General features: G+C 40.0%; 1 long non-coding RNA gene across 2 annotated transcripts in view; it reads right to left on the reverse strand.

The window, feature by feature from the left end:
* Window positions 1-3,569: 3,569 nt before the first annotated feature.
* LOC308177424 overlaps window positions 3,570-23,555 on the reverse strand; it is a 31,669-nt gene continuing 11,683 nt past the window's right edge. For both annotated transcript variants that reach the window (XR_013939100.1, XR_013939101.1), the window contains exons 2-3: window positions 7,567-13,901; window positions 3,570-6,041 (exon numbers count right to left, since the gene is read on the reverse strand). This is a non-coding gene — a long non-coding RNA (uncharacterized lncRNA). The remainder of the gene's footprint in view (window positions 6,042-7,566; window positions 13,902-23,555) is intronic.

Here is a 23,555-nt window from a genome sequence, read left to right on the forward strand (position 1 = left end):
AACCCCTTTTTCTCCTCTACTACAAAAACACCTGTTGCCATAAAATGACTCTTGTAACTTTGGTGCTACATTTTGCCATAGCTCTACTTAATACTAAAACGGAACTTAACACCAGCAGATAAAGAATACAAGTCTCACATCAAGGAGAACTTTTGCCTTGGAAAATGGAGCAAAGTGAAAGATTCAATGAAGCCCACAAAAGACTTCACTATTCCATATTACCTGGAAGATGTTTAGATACCACTGTGACAAGCAGCCTTACAAAAACTTGGGAAAGGTTGATGACTGAAATTGGATTTTTTTTATTTTTTTTTTCCTCCAAAGTAGATGTTTTACTGCTATTTTGAAATATCAAAGCTAAAGGCTCGTCTTTACCTTTTTGTGTAAATAACTTCCTTTGCCTGGGGTGTTCATCATCGGTTTGACCTTAAAATGCATGGCAGCGTTCTTAGCAATATTCAATCAATGGTAGGATTAAAGGTGAAATCAGTTACACAGAGGAAGCCTACTGCTGTTACACCAGTGTGGTGGCTCTAATCTCCCTCTGAGAGACTAAAGATCATAACTGATTTACTTCTCTTCCCTGGGGAACAATTTTCTGTAGCCTGAAGCAATCAGGAAACAGACTGAATTGGCTTTAATACCCATCTGCCCTAGGGGGGAGAGACTGTGAAAAGCTACTAGGTTGTTTCTTCTTCATACTTGTAATTAAATAAACTATGACAAATTTGACAGGCAGAATTTCTAGCAGTACCAGTTGTCTTAAAACTTCCTACTCAGTGTGCAATTGATATACAGCAGCTATTCCCAAGCAGAATTGGGGAATACTTTAGCATTAAAATCAGTGATCTTCTCCCCATACTATGATTTAACCTATTGGCAACTTACCTCTAATTTTCACACCTACCAAGAGACAGAAATAACTTTCAAGATTGTAAGATATGTAGAAAGCTAGGTAAATGTCACTTGCTTTTAGTTTTTGTGTGTGTGGTGTTTTTTTTTTCCCTTGACTGGGATCTCTCTATGATTTCAAGAATGCATGGCATGTGAATGAGATGGTATTGATGCAGTGGAGAAACAAATCTTACATGTGGTACCTAAAGGGGTTGTATATCAGGGAAGGACAACCTAGGAAGTATTTCCATGTAGATTAACAACAAACTACATAGTACTAACAGGTTAATCAATAAACTTCTGTTATTACTACTTTTCAAAACAGTGTCAGAGACAAGGAAGATGACAAGTCTTTCTGTAACAAATTTTCTGCAGTTCAACTCATTTCCCAGAGTTGCCATAACAGAAAAATGATATTTTATAAATAGGGATCAGGTTTTTATTTTATAGTTTCTAGAAAGCATAGGAAAGATATCAGAGTTGCAGCAAGTACAGACATTTCAAACACGCTGCTGTCTGCCTTTCTTATCCAAATACCCCAGCATGACACATTTTTAAATACTCCATGGGGTAGACAAGTGGGTTCATGATTTTTAAGTTTACTATGTTTGAATCAGAGACATCCTTTTTTACATGACCTTAGGTGAGACAGCTTATGGTCACAGACAATTCTGAATTTTTCTGAATTGTTTAACTAATTTTAGGCTTTTTTATATATAACCAGAGAAAAGCAAAATAGATAAATAAATAAATAAATAAATAAATAAATAAATGTTAAGAAAATTATTAGTTTCTTTGCCCAGATCTGTTACCAAATGGTACTGAGGCCTGACATCTTGGCATTCAGAAGAGGAAGACCTGCTACTACACCTGCTAAGTGTTTCCAAAGCACAGTACCACCACTTCAGCAATGGCATTGTTTATCCCTGTTTTACAGACAGAAACATAGACATGGAAATACAATGGCTGTTTTGCCAAAAACATGCACTCATGTTCCTGCCCAGCTTGAGGTAACTCACTGATACCTTTTCAATAGGCGTCTACACATCTTGCTATAATGCCTTTGAAGAATAACCCACATAATCTGAGTCAGGCTTCCAAAATCAGCATCACTGAAGATCTTGTATATGAAAGCAGTTTAATCCTCTCTCTGGTCCACACTGTCTGCTGGTAATCAGACATTACATATAGATACAGATACACTGGCAGATATACTTATTTGTTGAACTCTGTACTTAGTTTTTGTACTACTCTACAAAAACAAATTGTTTTAAAACATGCCAAGTGTTTAAAATAGCTATTATATATATAATTTTTTGTTGTTGTTGTTGAAAAAACACATATAGCCACAAACACTTAAGACAGGTGAGTCATTTTCCTAAGAGCTAAATGTTTACCTGTGTGTGATTAATAGCGATACAAGGGCCCAACAGTGACTGCTAAAACCCTACTTCATGCTGAGATTGCTGATAGAGAAAATTATGCTGCAAAGAAAATCTATTCTGTCAGATTTGTTACTAAGATTTGAATAATTCAAATATATTCAAAGGGCTATTGCTAGCTATTAAAAACTCAGTGTTAACATGTAAAAAAACAGCCATTTTTTAAAAAAATCCCATTTCCCCTATTTCTCTTCTGCACCTGCTTTTTATTGCAATAGCCACAGGCTGTAATAAGACAGCAGTGTGGCTTCAAGCCTTGATACAAAGGAAGCTCTGTCTGAGCCAGTTACTCATCCACATGACATGATAGCTCCCATTTCCTCCTCAGTCTTGCTTTCCCAGAGCAGTGACAGAAGCCACATTGCAGAACTGTCAAGATCCTAAAAACTGATTGTTAAACACCAATTACCTTGATTAGGTTTCCTAACCAAAAAAAAAAAAAAAAAAGAGAGAGAGAGAGAGAGTGATGTGAACCAAAGATTTACCTGCTATGCTCTAACTTGGTAAACTGGAGCTCAAGCCTATCTTCCCTACTCACAGATCCCACAAAGATCTGCTCAAAAAACGTGGCCATTTCACTTCAGCTAGGAAAAATGCAGCCAGGATCAATCATCCAGATAAATTTTCTGATTATTTTTTAAATGTCATTTGAAAGTCACTTTCCTCTTCAGTGAAGAACTATCTATAGAAATGGATGTAAAGGTATATGAATTTATTCAAAATTTCCCAATGGAAACAATAACACAATTTCTGGGCAAGAAAGTTAAAATTAGACTGACTCTCATACAAAGGGGAAGCATCCAAGTGTATGGCTGTTGGGTCTCTGAAACTTGCAGAAGTGGGGGTTGCTCAGTATTTAGAAAACCTTAACGTAAGCCTTTATCCTTCACCTGAAAGGATTTGCCACCCATTCCTCTGAGACCAGCTTCACTACAACCTGCACACAGAGATTGGCCATCAGTCCCCAGATCTGTCTACTCAGCGGCTAACACCAGTGTGACATGACAAGAAGCTAAAGGATCAAGGTCAGTCTCAGCACGACTCCTAACCCACCACGTGATGAGCAATGCCACGATGGTGCACAGCCCCTCTTGCCTCCCCGAGAATAATCACAGAACCACCTAGGTCAGAAAATGCCCTCAAGATCATCAAGTGCATAAATGGAGAAGTATTTCATTTATTTATTTTTTTTTGGGGGGGGGGGGGCGGGGGGGCATAACATAATATGACGGATGGACAGATAATGGCCTCCCTGCTTCGGCTTTGAGTCCTGCCAAGTGCCTGACCTGTCATCTTCCTCCTTGGTAACTGGGGCAGGAGATAAGACAGGCCATCAACGTTCTTCAGCTCCACAAGCAGAGCAACGGCACACAAATCCTAGGGCCTTGCTGCAAGGCAGAACATTATGGAGGAAAGCATTTTTAGCCACCCAGCTCTGTTACCTGCTGGCCTGGGGATAGCCCTGTCTGGGGGCAAGAAGGGAAAGAGGGCACAGTCAAATGCAAGTACCATATCAATCCTTCAGTGAAGTTATGAGAAGTCATTGATTATCTACACCCACTGACATCCTACCTTCATTGCAAAGTAGATTTTCAATGGGTAAATGGCTTAGGCTAAAATCTAACACCTGCCAAAATATTTGGTAGATGCTACTTGCTGAAGAAAGGGGCAGTCGGAAGCAGGTCTCCACTGACAAAGCCTTTCCTTTACTATTTATTATCCTACCTATTTACATTCTCAAATTCTGACATTTTACTACAAATACTAAAAGTTTCACCTTAAGTTAAACTCAGGCCTGGACTCTGACCCTGCACAGGCAAAGCAACAGGAGCCCAAACCTCTTCTCTTGCCAGCAGAAGTTTTCCTACATGACCAGCTAGCAGCTACAGCTGAAATTCAACTCAGGGCCTAGTTAGCTGTGTGGTCTGGTAAACAATCATGACACATATTTTCAGACAAAAAAATTTAACTGTTACACCTACTACAATTACGCATGATAGAGAGGGCAAATTATCTTGACCTTCACATCAGTATGCCTCCCCTGACCCTCTATTTCTTCTTCTTCTTTTAATTAATCACCTTTACTTTCTGTGTCCCCCTGGTCCATCCATGCAGCAGTGCTAATGAACGAGCTAGAACTGCAGTTGAAAAGAGAAAGGGGATGTTCATCATTTTTATTTAGCTCTGTTATTTGCTTCATTGTTGAACACAGAAAATTATTTGTCATAAAGAAGGGTTCTGGCTCATCAGCTGAGAATAATCCAATTATTTTCCCTTCAATTACATTTAAAATAAATTATTTTTAAGAGTCCTTACCACCACTTTATCACCCACGCATTTCCTGCTGTGTATCAGAAGGTGGCAGACCAAACAGCTAGGGGATTCTGCACCCACTGTCAACCTGCCTCAGAGAGAGAACACCAGGCACCTGACTAGATGTGACTGTCCCCTGAGAAGAAGCATACACTATGACTTTATCACCAGTAGCATGATTTCAACCAATTCTTCAAGACAAAGTCTTGTTGCAACACCAACTGCACCCAGTCTGCAGCATCATGCACTATCAAAACTTCTCCTTTGCTCTAACCGATCACCAAAGAATGACATTTGGATATGACCACCAAAGACAGGTTGGTAGGATTCATTTAGACTGGAAAAAAATACAGACAATGTGATCTGACTCGGGAATGTTGCTAATGGGCTGCTTTAATGCTCCTCCTTCCAGGCAGGCACATCAGAAATCTGGATCTGAATCCTAACATCAGCACCTAGTAGCACTACCAAGTAACCTGACGTTGAGGGTTGTATCCACCGATCATTGTTTCATCTCAACTACCAGCACTACCGAGTAAAACAAGTGCTTTTGTAAGACTTGAGCAAGAGGAAAACTATAGACAAGAAGAGCATCAACAAAAGTAACTGTTCAAAGACTCACTTCTCTTTGCAAACCAAGACGTAAAAAATACTGCCACAATAACTTTTTAGTAATAGATACTTAGCTTTATCATGGAGCTATGGAAGAACAAGCTTTCAAAGTGGAACTCTGTTCTGTGAAAAAAGCAGTTAATTTTTTTTCTCAAACACTTGGAAACATCAGAAAGTCCCTGAGTGCCTATATCTGTATTTATAATAGGTTAACACTACAAAAAAGCTCAGATATTTTCCCCAGTTCCCTCTACCTTTGGAAGATAAAACAGGGAGACGAGAAAGTTGTGATGTTCTTTTGACCTTCTGCCAAAGGTAAGGACCACCTGTCGATTTGAATTTCCCTTGCAAATCTGCTGGAGCTGCAATACTGAAACTGCACTGCTGGTGCCTGCTTTATCTCTGATTAGCCATCATTTGGGACCACTGTTCAACTGATGGAGCAAATGACTGCACTGAGCTGGCATTTCCTACCTCCCCATCACACAACTGTTTAGAATAATATCTCAATGCAACTGAAATGCAGTTTTATTTTTCCTCTCTCATTCTGCCAGAAGAATAAGAAAAATCTTAATACAAAGGTTTATTTTTATCTTATTGAAGAAGGATATTGTATACTCTGATGAACAATACTAGGATTAAGGTGGTCTCAAAGAGATGTTTGCAGCTCAGGATATGCCCACTATGTTCAGAAAGGATGTTTCTCTCCTAGGGGTACAATATTGCCAAAGAATATAGTTTTTTTCTGGTAGCAAGATTTCTCAGGATTTTCCTGAATAGCTGACAAAAAAAAAGACCTAATGGTCTGCTGGCTGTATTAAATATCAGCTGGCATTCCCCAATTTTCTCCAGAGATGGCTGCATTTTCTGTGGTAGACATAGCAATCCAGGAGTACAGTCTTTGCTCCCTGACAGTGCTACAGTGGAGTCAGGTTGCTGCAGTGATTACAGGCACTACTTGCCATCTCCCCTCTCTTTCTCTTTCCTTCTTGCACTAGAGTATACCAGTTTAAAATGGTCTTGACCCTTTGTCTACCATAGTGACCAACTCTCATTGCGTGAGTGTGCTCAAACAGGCCTGGTAATAGACAACCCACTGAGGCTGGCTTTAGCTTTCTGCCACAGACTCCCTCACTTTACTCAACACTGTGCATCCTGTTTGAACGTGACCCCAGATAACAGAAAGCAGACTGGAAGTTTAAGGTGCCTCAGATTAATTATCTGGTCCTGTTTCATTGGTATAAGCAAGTTGTCCCAGTTGGGGCAGATGTGCAAAGCTGCTGTTTTGTGATGTGAAAATTTGTTGTTTTATGAACAAATTAAGTCTGTTCCAAACATGACTCCTGCTCTGCCAGACCTGAGACCCAATGTTTGCAAATACACATTTGACTGACAAGCCAATGAATGATGTCCTCTTTCAAACATGTCCTTGCACATTTGAAAAAAAAAAAAAAAAGAGAGAGAGGTGGGGTTTATAGATTTCTGATTTATGAATTAAATAGAACCTGGGAGCTATTTAAATGAAATCTCCATGGAAACTTGTATTTCACAAGATAAGCCTGTGAAAGAAAAGAGCAATGACAGCTTAAGAAGAGAAAATAATCTTAACAGATATAAGCTCCTGTAAAAAAAAGACTAAATGAATGAAAAAATCCACTAGGAAAGCTGAAGCAAGCAGGTATTCACTGCACATGTTTTGCCAGAACTGAGATATTTCTTAAATAATTAGACTGAACCAGCAGCAGGTTCCATGTACAGTGAATGAGAAAACCCCAAACCAATCTGCAATAACTGTTTGAAAGCTATTTTTCTGAGATACTAAGAGGGCTTTGGTAAGCCACTTTGACTTTGGAAAGTCACTTATCAAAGCTGCAGTAGCTGTGCATGAACACATCTAATATACCCAAAAACCAAAGCTGGATTTTGGGGACTGAATTACAGGAGCTGTGCTGGAACAGTGGCCATCGGGAGCCCACGCTCAGCTCACAAAACAGAGTGTATGCACATAAACCTTAGAAAAGATACTACTCAACTACCTGCACATCTGCCTGACTGCCAAAGTAAATCTGTAAATACTGCTGTAGATTTCACCCACACAATGCCTGGCTCTGACAAGGTAGAGTCTTCATCTCAATAGATAACCAGGACGCTGCCCCCTCCATATAGAAAGCCCCTCTGCACGCTTATTCTGAGGACACCACCTCAATGGCACAAAATATCGTGAGTCCACTGGTGTTGTAAAAAGTTATGTTAAAATGCATTCTAAACTTATACAGAGTGAAAAGTTAACACTGAAAGAGCTTACCCCACTGCTGGCTTCCAGCACAACACAAACAAGCGTGAACAGAGAGCTAGGAGACTGAGACTTCACAAGCCCTGGGATGCAAAGGTGGTGTTCAGCTCTTCAGGATAACCTCACTTGAAAAATGGGTAGGACACAATTTCAGTTAATTGCAGGGCTTAATCCATAGTCCCAGCTGTGTTAGGATTTCTCAGTCTGTGGCATACACATGGCATAGAAGTTCTATTGGGAGACACCCGGCAGTAAGTAGACTAAATAGCAGAGGCAATCCATGGTATGATACACACTGATTCAGAAAGAAAGGGTTTTCTTGTATCAAAATGAACAGCCTGAGAGCAGTACTACATCCTATAACAGAAGATAACGAGTAATTACGATCATGTTAAAAAGCTAAATCTGGTTTTCCTGTTCAGGCAAATTCCCTTAATTACTCAAAATCCTAGACGCTAATATTGCTCATGCAGGTCTCATCTCACAATAAATATATCTGTGCATCCAGGGTCCTAACAATAACCCGTGTCAGATATCTGAAGAAGCTGTTGATAATCATTTAAAAATAAATAATCAGAAACAGTATAGAACAGCACTTCACTTTTTTTTGGTAAAGGAGAAAGTACAGTTCTTTGATCTATGTCTGCATTATTTTTGGCAATAATTCTAATGACATTTTTAACCTTGTGTTCATTTCTAGATTTCACTGTAAAAATGTAGTCCTTCTGAAACACAATATTAAAGCTATAACAGAAGAAAATGAGAAGTTTGAATGAGAGCCAGAGAATTCTCCCCAACTTTGCTGACTGTTCCACAAACGATACTGTCTATATATTGTGCAGTATTCTCAAATTATGAAAAATAAATTGATTCCCTTTGAGGATGCAAGGATATGCCATGGTTTTCCATCTATTGAGACAGCCAGACAGTCCCATCGTAGCAACAGGCCATAAATCTGAAGTGACTCTGGCAAAAATTAAAGGAACTACTTCAGATTTCTTGAAGAAAGAGAGAAAAATCTTCCACTGTACCACATTTTTCCTTGACTTCAATCATTAAAAATCATTATTTGGTTCTGTTCTCACAGTTCATCACAGACAGTGAATTTTTCTAATCTTTTCCTTTACTAAAGAGGAAAAAGCCAACAAACTAGGGGCTACAGGTAACAATTGCAGCTGGGATGAGACTGAAGGACTTCAAACATAGTATCTGTGAATGAAAGATGAGATCTTAATTGCCGTGGTCCTTTACTATAAACTAGCAATTATCTGTGCTTCTAATGGTTATCTGATATTCTTCAGTAATTTTAGATCATCAGGAAATACCCTCTCATATTCCAGCCTACTACACTGAAACAAGTAATGCCAGGAATTCTTCTTCTCTAAAATGTGACAGCTAGCAGCTAAACTTACTGTTGAGGTTTTCCTCATTGCTTTTCCTTCTGTAAGAACTCCTAGAACTTCCTTCTATGTTTTGGTTTTAATTTTTTTATTCCATAGAATTAGCTAATCATAACTTCTGAACTAAGAATTAATTCCCAACTGAAGTACTGGATTCAGACCACTTGAGAGTCAAGCTCTGTTCTTTTTTAAAGATTACATGACTAGAGGTGCAGGATTTTGCTAGCATTACAAAGACTATTGGCACATTCACTTTCAAGAACTTCATATCCAACAAAGTGAAAAAAAAAATAAAACTAAGTTAATGTAATTAATAAAAAGTATGCGTTTATAGCTTATGGTTTAGATAGCAGGACTATTTCTGAGTAATTCCCATGGCTACTTTCTGAGAGTTATGATTATTTTGCTTTGACTTGCTGGACTCAAAATCTTCTCCTTTCCTCAATATTTTCCAGAAAGGTCTTCACAACAACTTTTATTTTCCAACTACCTCCTCAAACTGACCATCTGACAGAAGCACCTCCCTCCCTGATGGGACACATACCACACTGCATCCCTCTGTCACTGTGCTTCACCCACGGTACAACAGAGATCTGGAGGTGACATGGGTAAGGCCAGTGAATCCACACTTCGCATGCTGGTCCCAACACTTGGGTCTGTTACGTAATGTAACACACTCCTGGGGCTCCTGAGCGGGTAGAGGACTTGCTAGAAAAAGAAAAAAGAAGTTCTTTTGATTTACAAGGAATAAGTTATGCTCTTCAAACACTACTGTGTTTGAATGTGGAATAATTTTTATGATGTGCCTGTTAATTAGCAGTTATTGAAGAAATATTTATCTCGCAAGAGTACTAAATCATACCATCACCTAGCATGAATGATGGTGCGGGTCAGGGCTCAGTACTAATTGATTGAGGAAGAAATCATTTGAACTGAGGAGTCGTAATAGCAGACACATTCATAAGTGCAGAGAGAAAAAGGGATCGTTTTTGGACCAGTGTTCTTTCCACGTGACAATGTTGGCTGACTTCTGCTCAAGGCAGTGGTACAGAAAGCCATAGACTGAACTGTTTCAGGCCACGTGGCCTCTTCCAGCTGCTTGTGTGCCACTTCAATCAAAACAAGGTCAGTTAGCAAAAAATAATAATATTTTCATTACTTAAGCTAACACAGCTTATTTAGACTAAAACAAGGAATAATCACACCAGCACTAGTAAAAATGCCTGCCAAACACTAAGCAGGGAAGACAAAAGAAGGTAGAGAAATAAAGGGAGGGTAACATCCTACAGCTGAAATAGCTGAAAATGGAAGATGGGTCTCCACAGCACCATTTCTGCTGGTTCTCTGCATACAGGGATTGAGGGGTTTTTTTTTGTTGTTTTTCTTTAATTCTGTTACAGAAATCTGTTATATTCAAATGAAACAGATGATTATTATTAAAAGGCACAATTTTCTGTTAACACTTGAAAGGCAAAGAAGACTCCCAATACCCTCCAAATATTTAGAAGATCCCCCATCCTACTTTCCACATGAACACAGAAGTTTTCTCGGAGCTATAGTTCACTACCACATTAAAAGTGAGAGTCTTTTCTGACCTGGTTATTTCTAAGTCTTAGGGACTTACTCATTAGCAAGACAGTAGATGCAATAGGGCTTCTCAAAGCAAATTCTTGAGGACTGGATTTATTGCTTTGTCACAGTCTGCAGGTTTGAATGTTGCTTTACAGGATGGTTTCCTTCCAAAGGGCCTAGTTGGAGCATTTTGATTTATGGATGCAACATCATTCACAGACTCAGAGGCCATCAGATTCAGCACTAAACTCAGGATTCTCCTGAGATGTCTTTCGGCACTTTTATTGCTCCACCACAGTTGCTTTCAAATGCTTTAGAAACACTTATAAACTCAAACAATGGTATAAGTTAAACCTCTGTTTTTTCACAAGAGGGGTATCTGGTGCAGACTAAGGTTTTTTGGCTGTATATGTGTATGAGCAAAGGAGAGAGAGACCAGGAAGAAAAGCTCATGGAAAGCCATTTATATCTGACAGGAGCTCAACGGGCCTTGCTTCCACAGCCCTGAAATGCCCACAGAGGTTTTCTTATCACCTCACTTTACCACTGTATCTTTGCAGCAGAGCTGTCCTTGGGGGAATGACCAAGTCGGTGGCGCAAAGGTCTTTGAATGCTAAGGCAGAGACCTTGAACTGCACTCTGCATTACAGAGTCAGTCCTCAGCACAGAACATCAGGCTGATGTGCTCACGGTAATGGTTGTTGCTAAGCAAAAGGAGCTGATGGCTGTCTTTTGTACTGAAGTTTTCAGGATGTGTGGCCTCGCTGAATGGTCGGGAGGTCAGGAATGCATAGGTCATCCTGGTCAGACCCAGGCCCGATTGAATGGGACACCTCTGATGGCAGATGGAAAGGGGAAATTTGCTGCCATGGTTGTAGGCATCTGCAGCAGCAAGGAGTTCAAAAGAAGCACAAGGCTGCATACGGTCCTAGCCCAGTCCCACGCCTCCCCACCTTAACCTCTAAAGACGTATCTCTCCTTAAAATATGCAGCAGAAGGATATCTTGACTTAATACAACCTCAGCCCTGCCAAATTAGATTTAACATAAGGTCAACCAAGAAACCATGCTGTGAATGTGTGACACAGAGGAGACAGCAAAGCAGTCGAGTGTATTATTTGCTGGCACTGTCTTGATTTTCTCCAGTTCTTTCACTCTCTTTACACTCCAGAGAATTGTAATTATGCAGAAGAGTCACAGAAGATGGCTGAGCTTATCTACAGACCTACTGGTGCTGTAGTCCCAATGTCTCTGCTCCTATTCTCTATCACACAGCCACACCCCATCACCTTCACCTGTTATGACTCTCATGTTCAAAAGTTAGTCCAGTTCACTAAACTGAGAGAAAACTACACATTTTCGGCAAGTTTTTCTACCAAAACCAGCCCTCACTGGCTCAGTAAGTGACAGGGCTGTAGAGCTGAGACCAAGAAGGATATAAGGATCAGATCTGCCCATACAGCAGGGGATTATAAACTGTACCTGAGCCCTCCGAGAGTGCCTGGGGCAGGAGCTGCGATCACCAGACAGCAGTCTGAGCTCAGGGGAACTTCACTCGCTCAGTCTAAGAAATAAGGCCTGACCCATTTCAGAACATTTCCTTTATGCTCGTACAGCTCTGGGAAATAGGACAGCCGAACGTGCACGGGAATCAATAATAGCCAAGTGCTACAGCGAGTCCATTAGGATCAGCCCATCCATCAGGGCCACAAGAGCTTTTTCCATGCCTCACTGTAGCCTGAGGCCTGGCTGAGACAGATCCGTGGTGTCCACCCCAGCTCTTGACTGGCACGTTCAGAAAAGAGGGCTCTTGGCAGGAGTTTAAAAGGCCACCCCTCATCAAAGCATGAGTTTTTAGTCCTTGCTACCAGGATATTGCAATGCTTCAGAGTCCCTCAGTAAAACATAATCCAAGAATATGGAAAGAGTATCACTGAGCTGTAGTTTCTTCACCTTTTGTAATTAAGGAAGTACATAGGGGGATGAGGAGGGGGGTGGCTGTTCTTGGGTAAAGAAGGCAACTTTTTTCTTTTTTTCCCCTGGGAAATGTAAAAGGAGTGGTTTGTGTTCAGCAAATGAGGATTCGCACAAATGCCATAGTCTCCCAAGGTGATGGATTCCACCATTTAATCTAATGTAAAGTCACCAGCATCTCTGGTGACTTTGGGTGTGATATGGCAATACAGTGCCAGAAAACATCCTTCCCTTAGGGCTCTATTTCTTTGGCAATTTGGGGAGCCATTCAATTCATGGATTTTGGGGGTGGTTGGGGTGGGGAGTGTGCAACATTGCCTAGACTGCTAATTCCAATTTAACATGAATAACTATGAATTTATTCTCCCATGGACTCAGATCTTTTGCATGGGCAACGGCTTTCAAGAATATAAGTAATGAAGAAGCCATTACACCACTGAGTGATTTATTTCATTGATCTTCACTGCTAGAGATGCACAAAACTCGATGAGCATTTCTCACTTCAGGACTTAGATTCAAACTACTCCAACGCAGTGGGCAGAAGGGGCTATATCACACAGCAGGGTTTTTTGTTTGTGTGTTTTACAGGTAGATGATACCAGAAATGAGCAGAGGGTCTATTGCATTGTAATTGTAATAGATTTTGATTTCAGCTGTAAAGCTTAAGTCTAAGCGCACACATTTTTAACACCAGCTATTAGGGAAAGTAAAATAATTGCACCAGTGTTACCAAAACTTCTACAAATTACATGTGGACTGTTTTCTTCTTGCTCAGTATGCTGAAACACAGCAGGACAACAGCAATAAAGAAAGGCAGGCACACATGTGCTGTCTTCTAGGAGATTGTTCCCAGGGAAAACAACAGGGTTAGGGATTCTTGCAAAGTCAGAACTCAGAATAAAGTAGGAAGGCTGTACTCATCAGAACACCAGTCTGCATTTGTGCAAATTAAAACTCAGAAGGAAAAAAAAAAAAAAAGACAAATAGGTTAATCTGTTGTAAACTGATTTTGACCCTGAAGGTGATCACAGGTACACAGCATTACGGCACTTTAAACTGTTTTATGCAAAGCTTAAAAAAGACCCAGCAACAAACAAAGCTTTTTTTGTGTTTGCTAAACAAAGCATGAAAGAATAGTGACAAAAGTAGGAGGAGCCGAGTTTGTCCGGACAAAGCCAGGAGGAGGAGCCCTCATGCAATGGAAATGCAGTTCAGTGGTCCTGGATTGATATGCTCATCCTTTAAACCCCCAGGGCTGGGAGATCACAGGGCCTGAAAGTCCATCAAAGAGCACTTCTCTGCATTGATCCAGTCTGGAGCGGAAGGCTGGTGGGGGTCTGCACTTCTGTATGAGGCTGCCTCCGAAGATAATCAGCTTTTCTTCCTTGGAAATTAGGGAATCCTAAACATCAAGAAAGTGTTATTTCAAGTATGGCATCTCTCTAAACCTACAGAAGGCTGAACATGTGTGGGGTTTTGTTGGTGGTGTTGTTCGTAAATAAAAACAAAACAAGCCAGCGTGTAACATTACAGGCCGGTAAACATTTTAACTTGAAATTACACTCTTAATGCTTCACTTGTTTTTTCAAACCTGTCAACAGCACAACCTGCAACAGAGGCCTTTAACGCACTCTGACACACTTTCCTATTTCTGTTTGGATGCTCCAGCAGCACAGTAGCACCCACCTAAAACCGAAACAGAATGTCTTTTACTCACCCAACAACTTGTTAGGTTACCTTGTACTGCAGGCAGGCAATTACACGTCACTTCAGCTTCTTAGTTTAAGACACTTCAGGTTTGACAAACGGGAAATTGCCAGCCTGGGGAACATTTAGCCCTGACAGCCAGCCAGACTCGGATTCGCTTTAGCTTCCAGGTGATGAGCAGCTCGGCTGGGGAAGCCCTGCTCTACCTCTCCCAGCTCTGTGTTGGGTTTATTCGAACTCATAGAGCCAACGTGCCTATGTTAAAGGGTTGAACGGAGTAAGTGTGAGTGAAATCAGGCAATCGAGCACTCTCCAGTGTAACTAGAGACTGAAAGTCATTAATCAGCAGTTCATTTGACACTGGAAACTGTTAGGATATTTTATTTATTCAAGGGGAGCAGTGTTGAACAAACAGAGGATGATATGCGCTTTTCCATCACAGCATGTGCAATCTGACTTGCTAAAACTTTGGAATATTTTAATATCATTAAATAGCTACATTTGGCTACAATAAATCAAATGGCTGACAAATTTGTGTACCCTAGAGATCCTGACCAGTGACAAAACAATCTATGATATCCTGGTATTTGAAACTATTTCAGGTGACTGCATCTACTGCAAAGAAATATGGTTAAAATCACTTCTGAGCATTACCTTTCTGTGTGTATAACCACAGTTAAGAGAAAAAGCTCAGTTGCTTGCAGTGGTCCATTTTGTGATTTTTGAAATGTGAAAGTGTCGCAAAGGATGCAATTCTCCCAAAACACTCAGCACTGGCACAGTGGTGGTGTTATTGGGATTATCAGGCCAGCAATCTGAGGGCTTTGGAAATCACACACTCATACAAAGTACTTTGCTGAGCAAATTTCGACCAAATTCTGTGTGTGCTAACAAGCCTTGGGTGTGGTAGATAGCTAAAAAATTAATAGTACAGAAAGATGTTCTTTTTTGCTCTCAGAATACAGACATTTCCCTTTCACTTTCTTCTGGAAAATAATCACACTATTGAAAACTGCAGTAGTCAGAGAAATAAGAGATTCCCTTTCTGTTATATGCATGCTCTTAAGTGTTTTTAAGGATATTTATCATTGAAAATAGTCTTATCCTGCATGGGTAAAAAGTTGATTAGCCAACATTATTAACTATTTTTATTACGCCAATATCTATATCTGCCTCCAGAAAGATTACTAATCTAATCATTATACAGTGTAGAAAACAGCTACTGATTCCAGAACCTAGTAATCTCTGGCTTCTTTTACAGAGGGAATTTTACAAGTAGAATTTTCCCATTTAAATTATTCTGATTTATTTAGTGTAGACATAAGTAGTAATAACTACTTATGTAGAAGTGATACAGTAAACTGGAAAAAAAAAAGGCGTTTTTGTTCTGGCGCAATCACGTCCATGTAGGAGATCACACTAGTAAAATGAGACAAGCAAGCACCCTACAAAGAACTGTAGGAAAAAGGTTACTGCTCATCAGTCTGCCCCCAAGCATCTCTGCAACGCCATCTGCCAAAGGTCATCACCTCCTCAGCCCCAGCAGCACTACTCGCCTGTTTGCTTCCAGAGATGCTTCGGTCAGAGCAAGCCAGGTTAACTTGAACAGTTTAAACAGACTCAGGTTTGCTTAACCTAAAGCTAACCTGGAAGTGCTCTTGTAAACAGCTTTGCTGGTGAATCTGAGTTATAAAGTTATGTACACCTGGTACCAGCACAGATGGACCTAGAGAGCAGACACACTTTTGAACCTTAATTAAAGCCAGAGACTTCCTTGGGTAGGTTTCCCTAAAACTGAAGTACATACCTACAGAGCCAGGTTGTCTGAGGCCGGATGGATAAACATCAGAGATCCCTATTGTTTCTCTCAGTCCATTTTCTGCTGGTAATTTCGGAGCCATCAGACAAGGACAAGCAGGTACAAGGAGGGTAGCCACTGAGATGGCTCTACAGCTTGGCATGGGGAGGGCATTGCATGCCTAAGGACTTGTCTCAAAGACAAAAGCAGGCAATTGGGATTAGCTGAATTTAAGAAGGGTGATAAAAGGTAGGGGATCAACTGCTTACATGGGAAGATATGGAAAAGACTGAGATGAAAGTCATTAAAACAGTGGTTAAAGAAGACAAACTTAGCACAAGCATTTTGACTTCCTAATAATCAATATATTAAAATCAAACCAAGACATATTACAGGGTGAAGAGCATTAGCAGGAACTGTTCACAAAGAGCTTGAAATGAAAAGAAAGGTTGAAGAGAAAAAAAAAAAAGAAAAAAAGATGACTACTGTGCTCCTGTGAAGGACATCCCAATGACCGATATAATGAGCTCAGTTTTGAAATGAACTCAGTTTCAGATACATCATGAATTAGTGTGCATGTATATAAAAGTGCTTACAGGTGTCAGGAGGCAGCAACAAATGCTGAGTTTGTTCCACAGTCTCAATGGAAGACTTTCAGAACATTCCCACAAAGAAAGAAATGTGTTTGATGCAAGATACCAAACCAAAGCACATCCCACCATAATAGGAATCTGAAAAAATATACAAAACCGAAATAGTCACCTCAACTTTTATTAGATTATTGTAATCACTGGAAGGATTTATTTGAAGCACAAGACAGCACTGCAGCATGCTATCTTTTTGTTTAGCACAGCTCAAGAGTTTGGGTTCCTGCAACACGAGCAGAATTCCATCCATTTCTAGGGCTGCAAAGGAAACCCACTGCGTCTGTAATCGGAGAAATACACTCGGTATAGGTGATACTTCCCACAAACATACTTGGCTGTATACTTTGGTGTAGTGTTTTCATTATTTACACAAAAAACTAAGCACTAGTTTTTCTACTAGGCATGTCATGTGAAGGAGTGATGCCCAGCTGTGGGCAAAGACGCTGAGAGTTATAAGAGAATGTTAAAGGGAAGACAAAGCTGAAAATTCAGCCGAAGCAAAACAAACATTGTTTCATTTAAGTGCAACTGTGTGTAAAAGTAAATGCACTGTCTTTTTCTGAAAATATAGTATGCTTCTTTTAAACAGCCAAATCAAAACAAGCGTGCTCACTACTGGACAGAAATGGGTGCACTGCTAGGCTTCCCTTGCTTCAGATAACACTACAACACTTAGTTATAACTAAGAACAGACCCAAAGTTTGCGAGTTCAACCTTTGGTTCAACATGCATACAGCATCCAATCTGTTTTGCACAATTTTAGATATTCATGAAGCATGCAGCGTGAAGTACTTTTCATTTTTGCTATGCTTAGTAAATTAGCCAGCGAGCGGGGAGTAGACAATAACAGCCAATTCCTATTTGATGACTGGGTTTGATTTGACGCATCTTTTAGTGTTTTGATCATTTGGACTGAAGATAAGATGCACACAATTTGGTAGCTGGCAAAGTGGGATTTAATAAGTCTGCTGTAAAACACAGCATGTATGCAAACAGCCCAGAGGATTAGACTCCACTTGCTTAGTTTAGAACTTGGTGCAGCCAACCTGAATAATCAAACGGAGGAACAAAAGTTGTGAATCCCCTCAATGCACTGCTTCATTAGGATCTCCTTACAAAAAAAGAAAATGGGACTCATCTGATCAGTCAGATTTTATGGCATCTGATTAGACCACCATTTTCTCAGCAGGTCCCCTTTCTTTAAACTGTTGACTATGGATGGCCTGCTGAATAGGATGAACTTTGGACCACTAAATTGCAGCATTATGGTTATTTAGTGTAATTTATGAAAAAGAGAGAAGTCGTGATCACCTACTTCATATTGCTAATGATATCTCCATTTATCAGAACACATATGAGTTTGGATCATCATTTTTGCCTCACAGTCACAGGACACTGTCCAATTAGGTATCAAAGAAATTATGTTTGCCAATGGGGCTGTACGAATACTAAATTAAGATTTAATAGTCCTTATATAATCATTTATTACTGTTGACTGTTTGCTGCCTTGCATTAAGTTCCACATCATCTCAGCATGTTTACTTCAAAGTTTCCTTCATTTAGTATTTTCTATTTGCATTTTACTGAGACTAGTCTGAAAATTAAAAGAAAAAAAATCTGAACTTTATTTTTCTGCTCGGCAGTGTTTCATCTAAATATCAATTAAAACCAGAATAAATTAAAAAGATGCTATGAGAATTACATTATTATGATTTCAGTGTAAAAGTCCCCTCCCACAGAATGAAAAAAGACAGATTTCCAGTTACAGAAATTATCACTTTGTCTTTTTTCCCTAACAAATAAGACTGCCAAACACTTCTCATAGAGGCAAATTTCTAAATTGCTGATTATTACAGGTAGTGATTCACTATATCAGTTCCTAACTACCCTTATAAGCTGGAGCTATGCAAGTTAACAACGAACTATCAGAGAAGACAGGAACAACACCAGTAGCCAATGCTACTGGGCAGAAGACGATTGAATAGGCATCACAGAAGCAAAGCATACAAGGACTGAACAAGTGTCCTGTCCCAAATCCATCCAAACTACTGGAATGTCTCCAGCCCCCTCACAACTAGCTATATAGCGTATATATAGATATATACGCACACATGCAGTTGTATAGCTGTGTACTGATGGTAGATACCTGCCCCTCTGCTGCCAGCAGGAGGTTGACGGGCACTTCTAACCTACCCCAGTCCCAACAAGTCAGGTGCACATAAGCCCTAGAAATAGAGCTCAGCCTGAGCCCGAAGCCTAATTCTGAATCCAACCTCTGGAAACACATCTGTTGCTGTCATTTATTAATAAATGGCCATCGGGACATTGCTCTGGAATAATTGGGAACTAGTTGCTGTCACTTATTAATAAATGGCCATCGGGACATTGTTCTGGAATAACTAGGAACTAAATGTGATATAATTATTCCAGCACAACTTCTGTGATCACTTCTGGTTTGAATCCACTTTGGAACAGTGAATCTACTCATGAAGTTCTTCTAAAAGAAGGGTTCATTTTGTCAGCTTTCTCCTATACTCAAAACATGGTTCATTCGGTGTCTTCTCTGCAGATTTTTCTGCTGTCACACCTAAGATCCAGTATACTCTGCTGAGTAGTTTTTACATGGACAAGCAACAGCAGCTTTCCCTACAGCAGGAGCTTTGTTCTCTACAATATTTTGTTAACATGATGATTATTTCTGTAATTTTTTCTGTGGGTCACAGTCCTTATTTGCTGTCACAGAGACCTTGAAATCACTGTGGGCTGATGCATGCTCTGAATCTTTGGATTTTGATTAGCAGAATCAAACAGCAGCAGATACTGCAAAACACCCCCAGAGTACACTTAGGCAGGATGGAGAGAAAAAGCCGCAACAAGTGAGGAGCGTGTGCCAGCCCTACACCACAACACTACCCCTCAGAGGCAGCAAAGTTCATTACACTGGACTAAAACCTAGAATGACGTAAGTTTTATCTTGTTTCCCATCCCAAATTGCTACTTTCCACTCAACAATGGAAAACTTGCTGCAACAATATTTCCAGGGAAAAACTTTTTGTTAGATTTGCTACAGTTCATATCCATGAAGCTGTTAGCTGTGAAACAACTGTAAAGTTATCAGCACAGCCCCAGCTACACAATACAGCCCTGCTCTTTGTATGCAAAAGAGGTCCTCATCTGTCCTCCTCCTTATTCTGTACATGTTGTAAAAGCAGCTCCTTAAGAGAAATGGGGAGAAACTCTGTACAGGGTAACATCATATGATGACACGTCTCCAGTGTTATTCTCTGTAATACATATTCATCTAAGATCAGCTTTGTAAATAAATGGTTGTCTTGTACAAAAAAATGCTATTGGGTAAGGAAATCAGTCAGGGAGTTTCTCAAGTACCAAATGCAGCTCTCCTACTGGCTCTGCAAAATCAGATGCTGATGCCTCCCATTTTGCAGCATGCTCAGCAATGACAAAAAGAAGAGAGGAAGCCAGAAGAAAGCCATTCGTTCAGCTGTCAATGTACATAAGTGTCCACAGGTGTCATCAAGTGTGAAGAAGCAGTGGCAGCCATTTGACATCGCTGCTTCTGTGGACGAAATTTTTACAGCAGAGGCAGAATTTGCAAAATCATGCCATTCTCCTGCCAGAATTCATCAGCTCTTGGGATGTGAAGCTCTGGCTAAAAGGTCCCCTGGCAGCTGAATAGACAGAATCCAAGGACAACTCTTGGGCAGGATGAGCAGGCAGAGCTCAGACCTTCACGTCATCTGCAAGCGGCAGGAGACAGAGCTCTGCTAAAGTTCTCTGAGCCTCCTGTCATCGCAGCGTTTGTGTGCTGGTTGTCAAAGACAAGCATCACTCTGGGTACAGAGTAGGGAAACCATTCTAAAAGCCTTCAGTTGAGACAGCGTAGTGTTTGGTAAAGAAACCTGTCTCGGTAATTACTTGCTTGTCTTAGAGCCTTTGCAGAGCTCAGCATCCCTTTTTCTAAGTTTCTAGAGGGGCTCTGCATTAAAAAAAAATGGTAGTGGTGGTAATGCACATTACAGAGCTGAGGATGAAAAGAAAGCAAGGTAAGAAAGCAAGCAAGAAAGCGAGGTAGCTCATCCTCTGAGAATGAGTATTTCAGGAAACAGGATAAATGAAAGCATGACCATTCTGGGATACCTTCTGATGCTGAAATCACAGTAGTATCATCAAATGAACCTCACATAAGCAAACTTTTTCTGAGACCAGATAAAGTTCATGGTACTCAGTGAAGTCAGATGAGCACATTTCTGTTTCCCTATATACCATCCCCTCGTCAGATCTCCCACCTAAGCAATGAGACTTGCTCTTCTGAGTCAGAGCACCCACATCTCTTGTGTTGGCAGGACAGGAAAGCAGATTTTCTCCCCAGCTGGCATGTTGGCACCAAACTGGAGGCACTTCAGCACACTGTGACTGTACACATATATAAACACTACTCCACATACACCCTGACTGTGTTCACGATCCCAGTAATACAACAAAATTGAGGCTGTAAGAAGCTAGTATTGCCTAGTACAGAAAACAGAAAAATCATCCCTATAGAGCAGCAACATGTGGCAAAGGAGTGGAAAGGGATAAAAATAGGACCTGATCTCCTAAACTGCTGTGGCAGGATTCACAGAGAAGGTCTCCCAGAACTCTTTAAAAGAACAAGCAAACAAATAAAACAGAATTACAAAAACCAGCAAGCGACATTAGGATCCCATGCATAGGTTTTCAAGAGGCAGCTGACATTTAATGGTTTTCCTTTCCAAACTGGTACCATTATGCAGGGTGGGATGTAAACACGACCTGACCAAGAAAGTGTGTAGACACCTGGCTGCTGCCCATGACACAAACCAAGGCTTAACCACTGCACGTGGTTGCATTAACAGGGCCTGAATACAAACCACCTTTGCTAAAAAGGGGTGTAGGTAGGCAGCTGGAGCTGTTCCTACACAAAATGGCTTTTGCACAGATTGCACTGAACTGAAGTGATGCCAGAGAGCTTATTTGAAGTAAAACTGAAACACCTCAAAAATAAAAAATAACAACAAAAAAAAAACTTGACTAGAAAGACTACTTTATAAACCTATAATCATTTCTGTATATCAGTAGAGTTTTTACATGAAGCAAATACTTCTGCTTTTTGCTCAGAGGTCCCAACTGGATACAACATGGGCACACAAAATTTACATAAAATGTAGAGGTTGTACAGTAAAATCTTAAACAGCACATCACTAACAGAAACAGCAACTTTTTCACACTTCTCACCTCTGCACATACACTTCATATTTCCAGTGTAACACAGAACAAAAAAAAAAAAAGTAAGGGGTTCAAGTACTTAGAAATTATACTTGGCCCAGAAATAGACTGTGAGTTGTGTCATTTATATGATATAAGTAATACATGATTGTCATTTTAAAAGCAGGTTTTCAAAAAGGCTCAGATATGTTTCAGTAAGACTTATTTTCTCCCCTGTGGAAAAATGCAATGTGTATTCTAACAATTATTACACCTTTATTCTGTGCATCAACTCTGTTTCTAAATGTCTGAACTGACAGCATGTCTGGTCACATGAGTCCAGTCGACAAATTTGGCTAACGGTAACGCTTTAGGACAAAATTATGAAAAAAATGACAAATTAGTAATGGCACCTAATCAATAAATGACACAATATGGAATCCATGAAGCTGATAATGCAACTTCACAGTTCTCTCATTTCATAAGATAAATTTCTAGAGGTAAACATGTGCGAGAAGATGTCTCATTTACGTTGGCTTTCCCCCAGCAAATAATACATTTATCTGGAATTATATAGATTATGGTTCTTAAATGATCAGCAATACACTACTTTCAGAACCTGGCTACTTTTAACCTTTTAACCCTAAAACAGCCACTAATAACTAGTCTACAAAGTGCACTTGCCTTAAGATACCCTTTGATGCAATAGAGTGTGCTTCAGATAAAGTTCCCATCAAGAATATTATCACTACACTAACAGCCCTGTTTGTCTTTTCTAAAGGAACTCCATAACTTCTCCACTTCATTGAGAAAATACTACCACAGCACTGTCATTTTGGGAGGAACTCCTAAAATATTTCAAGACTAACCTGGCTTTCAGATCAATTTTCCTTCACTGCAGTCAGATGCTATGTTAAACTACTTCAGTAGTAATACTGGGAAGTTTGAAATTACTTACCTTTATTCTTATGACTAGCTTCGGTGACTTATCTAAACTTTTCAGGCTGAGATTTCTTGTGATGTTGTTTGCACAAAAAGAAATTATTCTTTTAAAAAATGAAGAAAAATTGTTTTATGATTTTGAAACAATCAGACAGGAAGCTGAGTTAATCACAGCAGAGAAATTACGGTTAGGACTCCCCCTTCCACTGTTTTCTCATCATTCAGACCAAATCTAGATGTAAAGAGCCCAAATCAGCTGTGTATGTGATGAGGTCAGGGAAATGTTCTTTGTTAATTTACTTATCTGGAGAGGTACTGAAGGCACCCTCTGCTCTCGTGAGCTGGCAGCAGCTGAAAGACTCTAAAATAAACTCCTTAAGCTTTCTTTTTACTATTTCCATGGTGGTACTGGCATGCTTAGAAGGACAGATGAGACATTTTAAAACTACAAAATTGACTTTTAAGGACTTGTTCAACTGACCGCTGCTGTTATTTCCAGGAAATGAGAAGAACATATTACACCAAAACAGTGTGTCCCTCAACTTCTTTTTTTTTATTTGTTGGTTGAAGTTCACAAATAAGGGGAAAGCACTATGCAACAGGCAGATTTTTGCTGTCCTTCTCTCTTCTCTGACACAAATCCTCTCAGGCTTTCTCCTCCCTTAGAGATTGCAGCCATAACCTTCAATCCTTGGGAGAGGAAAGGGAACAGAGCTTT

Source organism: Anser brachyrhynchus (genome assembly GCF_964034855.1).
Source record: "Anser brachyrhynchus genome assembly, chromosome: 13".
NCBI classification, from domain to species: domain Eukaryota; kingdom Metazoa; phylum Chordata; class Aves; order Anseriformes; family Anatidae; genus Anser; species Anser brachyrhynchus.